Source organism: Ictidomys tridecemlineatus, chromosome 13 (genome assembly GCF_052094955.1).
Source record: "Ictidomys tridecemlineatus isolate mIctTri1 chromosome 13, mIctTri1.hap1, whole genome shotgun sequence".
Classification (NCBI taxonomy): domain Eukaryota; kingdom Metazoa; phylum Chordata; class Mammalia; order Rodentia; family Sciuridae; genus Ictidomys; species Ictidomys tridecemlineatus.
The window spans coordinates 83094246-83108340 of record NC_135489.1 but is presented as its reverse complement, the minus strand read 5'-3'; positions in this window follow the sequence as shown (position 1 = coordinate 83108340).

Sequence of the window (14095 nt, the reverse complement as noted above, 5' to 3'; positions counted from 1 at the left end):
ATAAGAATTAAGATTTAATGTATCACTACAAGAGAAATGTGTTAGATTTTCACTTATAAATTATAGAAGTTAAAAAACTGACATAATGCTTTTTTCGGTTGTGAATTTAAACACATTATTTCCAAAAATTGAACATATTTACATTATTATATGTAACATTTGTATCAGACATACTTTGGTGAGAAATGTCATAATGTTTTTATTCAATTACTTATTAAAATTGTTGCCCATTTATTATAAGGCTAATGTAAGCTCACTGATAATGATACTGAATTGTTTTATTTCTTAATGACAGGTGACAGGGTGGGGGGAAAGAATATAGGTATTCTGGAAGAATATTTGACTGCTTCTGCTCTAGTCAGTAAGTAATTGGTTTTTGGTAATTGAGCTGGCAATGAATGTAGAGAGCTTAGCAATGCAGATCACAAAGCTGCAGAATTGGAGGCAGATAAACAGGTTTGAGATGGAAAAACTCTGTAGAAAGACCTTTTGAGCAATTTAGAGAAGAATTTTTTTTAAACCTCAGAAAATGGCACACAGATACACATAGTTCTCAGTCCTGGCTTTTAAGTGAGAGATATTGTTATGAGTGAAATTTCTTAGAGGCAAGATGACACTGACCTGAGGAATCTCAGTTTTCCTCTTCTTTTTTTAATTGCTGTCTGTGTACATATATATTTCTCCCTGCCATTTTAAGTTTCTAGAGTAACACCCAAAGATTTTATTTACACAGTTCTCACCCAAAGCAATGAGTAATAGGCTATGGAAACCAACCAGCAAAGTCAAAATGGAAATTGCCATAGAAAATACCTCTCCAAGATCATTTTCTTTACAAAGGCTTAGCCAAGCACTACTGCACCACAAATCAGCAATAAAAATGTTCAAGATTGATGGTCTTAATTATGAAAGCAGTACAAAGGTACTTGGAGCAATGAAGAATGCTACAGTGTTTTTCAAGTAAAGCAAAAGGGTATCTTCAAATCATATTTTGTTTAATTCATCAGTTAAGAAGTTTTCCCATACCAATACCTTCAGACATAAGAAAATCACAAAGTAACACCATTATAAATTTTCAAATACTTAGTAAATATTTTTTTAAAAAATTGTGAGATAGCCTTGATGTTTTATTACCTAAAACATATTAATGAGACAATAGCAAAATTTTTAATATTAAACTGACAGTAGTATTTAGTATTTAGCTCAATTTTGACCATTTTATTTAGTGATCTCCAAAGTGTGGTAAATGAATAAGTGTATCAATATGAAGATACAAAAATATGAATCACAGCAGAGAAATAAGATGTTAAATATGTGTGCATGTATGTGTGTTCAAACAATCTATAAAAGGAAGCTAAGGGTTTGTGTAGAATAGTATATAAATTTAACCAAGTACCATCATTTGGTACTGATATGTTATGTAAGGTGTCTAGAGGTAGGTATAACAGAAATTCAATGTGCAGAAAGTGTGTGAGTACACCCTTTCATGGGCTATATTAAGTGTCTTGATATTTATTTTAATAAATAATCTTTAATTAAGGAGAATATCACCTGATTTTAATTAAAATGACCATGAGGAAATAGATGGGTGATATAAACTATAAGTCTTACCAAAACCCTGTGGAATTGAAAAAGTATTACAAGTATAAATGAGACAGTAACTGTCAGAGCTGATGTGGATTCTACTTGTACTATAAGTGCTTTCTCCAAAATGACAATGATTAAAAACATACCTGGGGCTGGGGATGTGGCTCAAGCGGTAGCAAGCTCGCCTGTCATGCGTGCGGCCCGGTTGGATCCTCAGCAACACATACAAATAAAGATGTTGTGTCCGCCGAAAACTAAAAAAATTAATATTAAAAAATTCTCTCTTTCTCTCTCTCTTGCTCTCTCTTTTAAAAAAATAAACATGTCTGATCAGAAATCAGAACAGAAAACTTCCAAGTTATCAAGAAGATTATGATGATTGTATAATTGAAATTAACAAGATATTTAATGATGTTGTTTATTTGTCCTACATTTGTCCTCTAAAACTGCTTACATTGTACATTTTATACATTTCTCAATACAGGGCAACTTGTTACATATTTTACAAAATGTATTTAAAGTGCATAGACTTTCAGTTATAGGTCCGTGAGGATTTATCTACCAACTTACTTTTTGCAGTCAAAAACAGTTCAGTGGCTTTAAACAATAACCTTGTATTTTAAAGATTTCATGGACCTGGAATTGGCACTGTTTCTTTGGTGGATGATGTTGTTATCTATGTTGGTATTTATTGCATTAGTTAAGCAAGTCACTGAGACCAACCAAGACTCAAGGAAAGAAGTAGTACCAAGTATTGGTGGTGATCCTCAATTAATTACTACCATATTTAAGACAACTGAAGGACTTGGCAAAATGTGTATGTGTATGAAGTTTCTCAGAGTACTATGTTTAAAACTGGCAGTTTTTATACGAAAAACCATGTAAATATAAGTACACTTATAAACAACATATCATTCTTAAAATGGAAAATTATATGTTTCAAACTATTATTTATGACAGAAAAAATATTCTTATTATATTATTAAGATGATTATAATCAATTTTTCAAAGTAAAAACCAACATACATATACAGAACAAAGTGCACACATATGAAAAAGTATATCTATCTCAACAAACAATTATCTCTGAAGGAATGATATTAAATTTTTCTTTAAATCTGTTCACCATATTTTCTTCATTTGTAAATTGCATAATTATGGTAAATATCTTTCTATATAAACATTGATAATTTTCTTCATTACCTAAATTTTTCAAATTTTTATTAACTATAAATTATATTTTAACTATTATATACATCATTGATTAAATGTGTATCAATATATTAACGTGTAAATATTAATAAACATTAATAAACAATAAATTTTGTAAAAATTCATTGCTTTTGTATTTTTAAAATTTATTTCCGGGCTGGGGATGTGGCTCAAGCAGTAGCGCGCTCGCCTGGCATGCGTGCGGCCCGGGTTCGATCCTCAGCACCACAAACCAACAAAGATGTTGTGTCCGCTGAGAACTAAAAAATAAATATTAAAAATTCTCTCTCTCTCTCCCTCTCTCCTATCTCACTCTCTCTTTAAAAAAATTTATTTCCCATGATATTAATTGTTTTAAATCAAATTTCTAATATCTTGTAATTTTACCCTTCAATTTACTTTATTCTTTTTCAAAAAAACCTACGTATTTTATATAAACAGAAAATTATTATTTTAAAAATTAAAAATTACTTTTTTATATTATTTAACATTCCATCAACAATGAAAGTTTCTCAAAATTATATTGAAATAATAATATGCTTGGTTATTTTAGCAATACCTAGAACAAAACAATTGCATACATGACTTTTCCTTTTAAATAAGAGTTTGTCATTTTATATTTCTCAAAAATACAATCTGATTTTATTGTGTTTGTATCACTCATGATAAATAATTCATATGTAGCATCTTCTCATTATATTTACCCTCTTCATTTTGAAAAAATGTATACAAAATTGTCACTATAGGCTTTCTATCTTTTGTGTTTATCTTTCAATTTTGCTTTACTTAAGTTAGAATTTCTGTTAACCAGTCTTTTGTGCATGAATTCTACTGTTGTACTGTGCCTAAACTATTATTGAACATAAGTATTATGTTTCTAACTTTGTATCTAAATTTTTATTTGACTAATTTTATAAATTTTTTTGGTATTTTCAGATATTTTCTTTAACCATATCAGTCATATTTGTTTTAAATAATTGTGCAATAATTAATATGTTAGTCACCTTGAATTTGCATTTATTATCTATGATTTTCTTTTGCTTTTCAGCCATTTGTCCTCTTTTTTGTTTATAATATTTCATCAGGTGTTTGATCCTGTGTTTGAACATCTGTCAAGAATAAGGCAAATATTATATTCATTCAAATAGAGGTAAGATTTATTTTGTTGGAAAGATGGTGGGCAGGCATATCATCTTTGTCCTAACACCTTTGCAGCTTTCTTTATATTATGACCAAATTTGAGTGTGGGTTCAATGGCTTCATCTCTATAGCAAAGGATTCAAATCATGCTGTAAGAAGGGAATAGAGAATGGGAACAATTGTTGAGGTCCCTTGGGGCATGAGTCTGCACAGTTGTCTTGTCCATTTTAATAAACCTTACATAAGATTTATATATGTATTTTACATATATACATCATCAAGATTTATGAACAATTAACTATCCAGTTATGCTATGTGCACATTATGGAATTCTAAAGAGTATTTTTTAGGTTACACTGTCCATAATTATATATGAGTTCTGTTTTTCTGATTCCAGTTGAGTCTCTGACCCTCACTAAGATTTCTCTCTCAGCGATCTATAACATAAGACTTTCTGGAAAATTGCAAGAAGTTTCAAATTTTTCATACTTTTTAAGAGCCACTAGTAAAAGAAAGTGACTTTGTGTAAGAATAAAATAAGGCAAAGTATTAGAGTAAAGGAAAAAAAAAGGAGGATACTTTTTTATTCTATTCCAGATAAACTATGAAGTAATCTATGTAGACAATTCTAACAACATTTAATGCCAATTTAAAGATGTGTATATATCTTAATTTTTCACATAAAACTTTATTTTCTCATATTATTTTAATTACAAATTGTTTCCACCCTCAGTTTATATTCGAATTTATTAAATGATTACTGTGAACATTGCTCTATAGCTACACTATCATTTGCTGCTCAAGTGTTTTTAATAGATTTTCTTATTTTCAAAAGCGAACAAGAACTTACTATTCCCTGAGTCCTTCACCATGGGGAAACACATTTTAAATTAAGTTTTTAAAACTTTTCTCCCATAATCACTCGTCATGTTTATGACTGTTTTGATTACCTAAAATAGGGGTTAATATATCATATCCAGTATTTTGATGAGGGACCTGACACATGAAGACATTACACAGATTATTGGTGCCAAAGTTCCAATTTCAAATAGGTCATGTAGCCCTAGAATGCATTGGGCCCTGCCCACAAACATGTTAAAATAAATATTTAAAAATCAAGTTCTATATTTATCAGTCATGGCAAGCATTCTCATTTTGAGTACCAGTTGGAGATAATCTCTTCTGTTTCTTTACTTTTCGGTTAATGACTTGAAAATGATTTTGAAATATTTAAAGATAAAACTATTATTGAACTAATCATAAAGTTTTATCAAGACTATAAGATGTATGTTTAAATTGGCTTATTTAAGGATAAAAGACTGCAAACCTGAGAACAAGAAGTTACTAGTAATGTAAACATTTGTCCACCTCCAGTATATCTGACATATTTTGAGTATATGCTTAATGAGATTATTTCACAAACCTGACTCTGTAAACTAGGGATTATATATTTAAGAATGCAGAGATAACAAACATGGAGGGAAATGAATTACAGTAGATGGGGTAGAGAGAAAAGATGGGAGGGGAGGGGAGGGGGGATAGTAGAGGATAGGAAAGGTAGCAGAATACAACAGTCACTAATATGGCAGTATGTAAAAATGTGGATGTGTAACCGAGGTGATTCCGCAATCTGTATTTGGGGTAAAAATGGGAGTTCATAACCCACTTGATTCTAATGTATGAAATATGATATGCCAAGAGCTTTGTAATTTTGTGAACAACCAACAATAAAAAAAATATTAAAAAATTAAAAAAAAATAAAATATTTTTTTTCAATGAAAAAAAAAAACTCCAACAATCTTTTAAAAAAAAGAATGTAGAGATAAAGTTTTGGTTTACCTTTAGAATATTAAAACATTTTATGTTAGTTGGTGGTATAATCCAGGGCTATCCACTGTGATGTTCTCTAGCAAGGCTAGTATCCCATATCTATGCTATATAATATGGTAGCCAGATACAGATTGCAGAATCACATCAGTTACACATCCACATTTTTACATAATGCCATATTAGTAACTGTTGTATTCTGCTACCTTTCCTATCGTCTACTATCCCCCCTCCCCTCCTCTCCCATCTTCTCTCTCTACCCCATCTACTGTAATTCATTTCTCTCTGTATTTGGGGTAAAAATGGGAGTTCATAACCCACTTAAATCTAATGTATGAAATATGATATGTCAAGAGCTCTGTAATGTTTTGAACAACCAATAAAAAAAGAAATGTAAAAAAAATAATAAGTAAAAAAAAAAAGAAAAAAGAAAACAAAAAATCACCTTTTATACCTTATTTAGAATTGGAATCTTACTGAATAATAGTTTCAAAAACTCTGTTTTGTTATTTAGCAGATTTCATTTTCAAAATATCATTGATAATCTTGTACATGTATTATTTCAGATAATCCTTAGAGTCACTTGGGTTAGGCCTGGGGGTGGGGCAGCGTCTTGGAAGGAGTCAATGGTGTAGTAAAATCATAAAAAAAAGAGATAGTACCTGGAAAAAAATGAATGAAATTGGTAAATCATTCGCCAAACAGATCAAGAAAGAAGAACTCAAATCACTAAAATCAGAAATGAAGATGGGGACATTAGTATTCATCGTACAGTAATAAACAGATGGTAAGTGGTTACTTGGACATTGACACCAACGCACTAAATACCTAGAGAAAAGGAAAATTTCCTAAAAACATCCATCCTAACAAACTGACTCAAAAAGCATAAAATCTGAACTTAAAACAAGTGAGAGACTGGATCTGAAATTTAAAACCTCCTTCAAAAGGAAAACCCAATGAAGTGGGCTGGGGCAGGAGGATGGCTTGAGCCAGGAGTCTGGGGCAAACCAAGGCCCTGTCTTAAAAAAGAAACGAAAATAAAAGAAAAGAAAAAGAAAGAAGGAGAAGCCTTGGCTGACCAGATAGCTGAATTTTGTAAATTCTACTAAACATCATGAATCCTTCTTGAGTTCTTCCAAAAAACAGGACCAGAGAGAACACTTCCTAACTCATTACTGTGATCTAGAGCTAGACAAAAACTTCACATAAAATTAAAACAAGATCTTCTATGTTTTAAAAATTCTTCAATCTCATGACCAAGTGAGATCTATCACAAAATCCAAAGTGTGTGTTCAATATATGAAAACCAAACAATTATAAACAGCACATTAACAGAATAAGGAAAAAAATACTCCACAATAATCTCAGAGCCAAAAACTACCATCATAAAACAAAACAAAACATACAAAAAATAAGCATTGACGAAATCCAATATCTTCTCATGATAAGAACACTCCACCAACTAGGAATGCACGGAAATATCCTCAAGTTGAAAGAAATAATAATAATAATAATAATAATAATAATAATAATAATATGGTAGCCAGTAGGCATGCAGTGCTCTCAAGTGCTTGAAGTATTACTTGTGTAATAAAGGGTGTGGATTTTTCAAATTTCACATGTTGCTCTTAAAACTAAAAATATGCTTTACTGATATTTAATTGATCATGGAATTCACTCACCAAAAATGATCAGTATATAAACATATATTTCCATGAATCTAAAATTAGTGACAAATGTTTAGAAATCACAAGAGTATCTAAGTAATTTTAAATAATAATATTGAAGTTCAATTTATATGTATTAGCAACAATATTTTCATCCTATATTATGATATATGGGGGAAAATCAAACATTAATGTGTGTTATAATTCTATTTGAGAAATAGAAGGAAGGAGGAGATAAAAGAAAAAGAATACAGAGCTGGGAAAGGGTGGAAAACAAGGAGGAAGAGTTGACTCCCAGGGTAATTTATACAGCCAGCATATTAGTTTTCTATTGCTCTGTAACAAATTACAAGAAATTTAGTAGCTTAAAATAACTCCCATTTATTGTCTCACTTTGTTTTCTTGTGGGCTATTACCTGGGGACTGCTCTCGGCTCCAAGAGGCATTTCATAGCATAGTTTATTCTTTCTATCCAGCAGGAAAGCCTCTCTGAATTCTCTCATCCAGAAAAAAGACAGTGTGGCTGAGGCTCTGAGCCAGGAGTCCCTAAAGCCAAGATAAATGGCATCACTAATCGGCTAATGAGGAACTAACATTTGATAGAAACCCTTTTAGGGAGTAAAATCATTAAAGATTTTGCTTGATGGAGGCACATCTGCCTCTATCACCCTTCAAAACAGAAGGTCGAGTAAAGATGGTCAAGGGCGCATATGATTCTTTGTGTCCACCTTGCACCCTTGTCTTCTATGTCCATCTCATCTAAGTTCACAACAAAAGGTCAACAGCTATGGGATTTAGATTCCTTATGCCAAAGTAGGACCGAGGGCTATATGCACCCATCAAAGAAGGCTGGGAACTTTTAAGAGATCATCATCATACTTGATCTCATGTAAAAAAAAAACCCACAAAAAACAAAACAAAACAACAACAACAAAACTCCATGTATTTATTTTAATAAAGTAAAATTAATTAAGGTAATTAATTTTAAAATTGAATCTATTTTCCCAGATATTTAACTTGTCTCAAACATAAACTACAAGTGACTTCTATCTAGTTATTCTGTCCACCATATTTCATCCTGCTCTACTTGACTTCACAAAGATTGGCAGGATTGATAATGGAATTTCCAGCTTTCTTCCTTTTAATTTTTGGGTCATCAATTTTTGCCAGTATCATAAATTTCTCTCTGCCAATGGCAGGAAATCAGTAAATTCAATTCCTTATAAAATTTGTAATTTCAGCTCTTTTGTGTTTTTGCCCAATGAAGAAAAAAAAATAGTCAAACAAGTTGTAAAAGCACATTATCTACAGAATTATAGTAAAAGACTTCTCTTTTCATTTTCAAAGTCGTATAGAAAGAATGAGGACATAAATTTAGACTGAAGTTTCTCTACTGCCATTCATGTGTATTTGACCAAAACAATTCAAATAGCAAAGAAATAAAATTACCAGAAATGCTCATCTTTATTTTAATACAATGATAAGAATACTATGCATGGCATCTTCTGCTCACGTTAATGTTTTCTATTCCAACACTGAAACTTTAAATGCATAATGATTAAAAAATTTCTCTCTGCAAGATTTGTAAACACAATTTCGTAATCATTCCAACAATGGTGTAAGAGAGCCATTTGCTTCTTGGCAGTGACAGTAGCATAGTGTTTTCCTAGCACACAGTACTTTCCGTAATGATTGTGCAGGAATGTAGAAAACAACTTTGCCTTTTTGTTATCTATAATCAGATTTGGCACATTTTACCCCCATGTTGCTCTGCTATAATTATCTTTCTGAGTATACCAACTCTTCAATTTAAAGATGATTTTTTTTAGTGAAAGAGTGACAAATAAAACATGATTCTATATATATTATCAAGTATCTAGAATAAAATTAAATTGTTTGAATACCTGAGGGTCTACTCTTCAGGCCCTGACTCACAAGTTTTGAATAGGTGTTAGTGAAAATTAAAAGTATTTTGGTCAAATTTTTAGACACTGTTAACTAAATTATTTTGTATAGTTATTTTGGGGAATGTAAGAAAGCCATAACGTATTTTTCTGTTTTGTGCTTATTTATTTTGGAACTTTTTGTTATGAGATGATTTTCAGATTTATAGGAAAACTGCAAAATAAATAAATAAATAAGTGTGCATACATTCTTCATGTAGTTTCTGTGGATATTTGATAAATGTAAATTTATTACATTTACTTTATCATTGTCTGCTTTTTTAATCTATCATCCATCCTTATATAAATATATTTGCATACATGGTATTTATATACTTTCTTGTTAGAGTCTGTAAACAAGTCAGGATGGCACATGGCATTTTGCCAGAGGGAGTAATTTGTGAAGTAATGCCAGGGAGCCATTAAGTGTGGAGATTCCTTATTGGTTGACTGCTGTATCTAGTTTATGTTAATTAAGATAAGCTGTGTATAAGGTATATATATATCCCTCTGGTCCTACAATAAATGGCTCCCACTCCTGCTTAGACCCTATGTCCTTTGACACTCCCCTACTGTTCATGACAATTATCCCTTTTTGGACCAGGTGCCTTAGGCTACTTTCCTTGATGCCCAACCTTACAATGCACACCCATGCACAAAAATGCATACTCACAAATTAATATAAATACACTTGCTAATACGCATTTGTTTCAACGACTTTCTCATATATGTGTGTATGTGTATATCTCTGAATTCATCTTAATATGTCCCATTCCAGTCCCAACAACATGGGATTGATTCCTGCCTCATCTCTTTCAATATAAATGATTCTCTTTCCTAATGTTGAGAAGACAAGCATTTATTATCAACAATATATCTACTTACTTGCTCAAGCATTGAATACACAGAGTTACAAACCCTTATCATTCTGAGAAAATCCCATCAACTATAACACGCTATTGTTTATCTTTCTTCTTTGTCTTTAACCCAGAATGATAATGTCAAGAGTATGTTCAAAGATATTTGGGCTAGTTCTTCTCCACACTCCTCATCAGGTGTCTCATTTGTAATCCAGTTGAGTTACTATCTTTTCTATATTTTTATTCCACTTATGATTTTCCATATATCATCATAACTTTCATTTCTTGGTTGACTACATGAAAAAAATCATATTACGAAAAGTCTAATATATACATAAAGGTATGTTCATAGTGGGTTTCTTCAACTGCACTTTTTCCTTACTCCCCATCCCCATCCTATAGGTAAACAAATTTATTAGCTTATGGTTTAGCTTATGGTTCTGTTCCCAGGCTTGCTGGAGTGTCCAGGTGTGTCTCCACTCTCACACTGAAATTGAATTTCCATTGTAAAATCATTAAGTGAATGAACACTTAAGGATTAAATAGCTATGAGGGGTCAATGTCCTGACCATGGAGTAGTTCTGAAGCAGCAAGAACAGCCTTGTCAGAAGCTGACCTCTTGGTTTGACTTTGCATCCTCAGAATCATGATTCAATAAATTTCTATTAGTTATAAATTAACCTTCCCATGGTTTTCTGTTAAAACAGCACAACAAAGGCCTAAAACATTGCCCAAATAGAAAGATATATACATATATTTTTATTACCCTCCTTATCTTCACAAAAGCTTGCATACTACAGATACTATTTTTTCATGTTTTATTCCTTTTACCAAATGACATATCTGGGAAACACTCCATTTATATTCATAGACATGTTCTTCATTTTATAGCTGCAACATTCTCTACTATGTAGATACATCCCAGTTTCCCCAGTGACTCTCTGATGTACATGCATTTATGATGTTTTCAAGCTTCAGTTATGAATATATGAGAAGTACTATTGCTTGACTTTGTTTTATGCCATTTTATGTGTTATCTATCTTGTTGTACTCACAGAAAGTGATTATTATAAGATTTTCAGAAATTCTGATTAAAACAAAACATTAAGGGAATTTCCATCCTTTCAAGAGATTTAACTTAGAAAATTGAACTATGTGTAAGATCTGAGTTCTGTCCCAGATATTAGTGTGATGTTATTTATTTTAATTTCCTGACTTTATGCCAGGACAATATATGACAATACAGAGTGGTAGAAACTTCCATTCACCTTCATCTTTAAATCATTGCCATTTACCAATTTTAGGGATGAATGTACTTGAATGTGTATAGACTTCCTGGAGAATTGCAATGTGTTATTTCAACTAGGCTGAATAATTTACCTTTAGGTCTTAATAAAATTATATGGTTTCTGGGGCCAATGAATACCTAAAAAAACAGAATGTGTATGTAGACAATCTTTGTAATATATTCCTAAATTAGTGTTCCACCAACTCAAGTTTTTTCAGTTTCTGTCTTGTCTGCTCACTTATTCACTTAATAAATACCTTTGAGAATCTTGCACATACCATGGCTTGCAGTCCATAGACAAAAGGAGTAGAAATCGTGCTACCTGACTGATTCTAGAGATTTAACATCCATAGACCTTGTTTAATGCCATAATCATGGTCTATTTCCAAACTTTGTGATCATCCAGGTATTCAAACCATGAAAACTCAATGTTATTGTTATTTTGAATACTAAACATATTTTGGTTAAGGTTAATGTCAGTATCATCTTTAAATTTCAAACAGTATAATTTCACCCATTGTGATGGTCCTTGTGGTTTTTTACTATCAGATTGATTCTTTGTCCTGCTGTTTCACAAAGATCTTGGGAGGACAGACCTTCTCAGGCTGTGTTTGCACATTCTTACATCTCTATTTTTTCATGCTAGCCCTGTGTATCTATAAGAACATCTGGTTTCTCTGACATAGGGCTTTCCAGACAGTCTTCAAAAAATGGCCAAGCTCCCAGGCATACTGAAGGGTTCCTAGTTCTTCACCTTTTTCCCTTGGGATTTTATACCCTCTGATTCTGCTTATTTTTGCATATTTTGACAAATTTCAGATACAACATCACACAATTCTGTAAATATAATCAGTTTTATTTCCAAAGTGTAGGGTTATTTTTTAAACTCAGGTAGTATTTGTTTGGATTTAATTAATTGACTTTCAGATCAGTTTTCTCATATTCTCTATTTGAATTTTAGTTTTCCTCTTGGAAAAACTTTTTTTTAAACTTTTTTTCTTAAAAATTCTTCTAGCCATGAACCTTTGCTAGTATATTCAAATTTTCATCTGAAAAAATTATTCAACTTAGTATCATAAATGAATGTCAGCTTTGTGGCATATGAAATTTTAAGTTCACAGTACTATTCTCTTGGTGATAAGGAAATTATATTCTTCTGTATTATGTTACACATTCTTTTAAAATTTTGTTTATTCTAATTAGGTGTGTGTGACAGCAGAATGCATATTGATTCATTGTACATGACTGTAGCACAATTTCTCATTTCTCTGGTTGTATATGATGTAGCATTGCACCATATGTGCAGTCATACATATTTAAGGCAATGATGTCCACCTCATTCCACCATCTTTCCTGCCCCCATGTCCCTTCCCATCCCATGGTACCCATTCTTGTTTTTGAAAAATCATATACTGGTGTAACTGTGATTCCTTTCATTATGAGCTCTGTTTTGCTTCTGAATGTGTGTGTGTATTCTAGTTTAGCTGTAATATGAATAATTATGGGTTTCCTTTTTATCCCACTGTATGTATGCATGTGTGTGTGTGTGTGTGTGTGTGTGTGTGTGTGTGTGTGTGTGTGTATAGTACTTGACAACTGAGGGAGTCCTAATTTCAATCAATTTACAGAAAGGTACGTCTTATAATTCTTCAGGCAATGGGAGATTTCCTGGATGTATAGTCTTCTATAAAGAGTAAGCTGAAAGCTTCTAGCATCACCCTAGGGAAACATAACTAAATATTTTAAAGAAAAGTGTGACAAGCATAAAAGAACAAGATAGAAGTAAAGACTAATCCCATAACAGACCAGACAGGGTTAGAAAATAAAATGTTTGACAAGTAGTCTAAACAGCTAGAGTCAAGTTGGACATTCCATAAGATAATGTGCTGTAAGGAAACTTAATAAAATAAAAATGTTAAAAATATGAAAATAGTCTCCAGGATGGAGATAGAGTAACAAATGCTCATTAGAAAATTTCAGCCCATTATTTTTTTCTAATAGTATTCATTGAACTATAACCTTCATATCATGCTTTTTTATAGCAATGGGAATTTCTAAGTCAATGAAATAGAAGAAAATTGTATTAATAATTGTTAACATTCATATCAAAGGGAATCATAAAATTACTTTATATTACAAATATTAAATATAAATGTTTTATAAATATATCAACTGTAGATGATTATCCCATGATTTCAACTTTTATTTACTAATTAAGCTATTTTCAATAGCATTATATACATTGGAATATGTATTTAATAATGTTCTAGAATAGCACTCATAAAATAAAGACACCATATTGAATAATTTTTCAGTTACTAAAAAGAGGCAGAAATATAGAATTAAAGTTATTTTTCAAGTAATAACTTATGAATATATATTAATTAGAAGTAGAGCAACTTTCAAATGTTAATTATATAGTATATTATTGTTAATTTTTTAACCTAAAAGACTAATGAAAACTTAAATAAAATAAGCAATGCCCTAGGTATTATCAAAATGTGTTTATATCAAAAGACATCGTTAGTCAGTAAATAAGGAATTTGAATTTTGCCTTAAGAAACTGAATTTAGT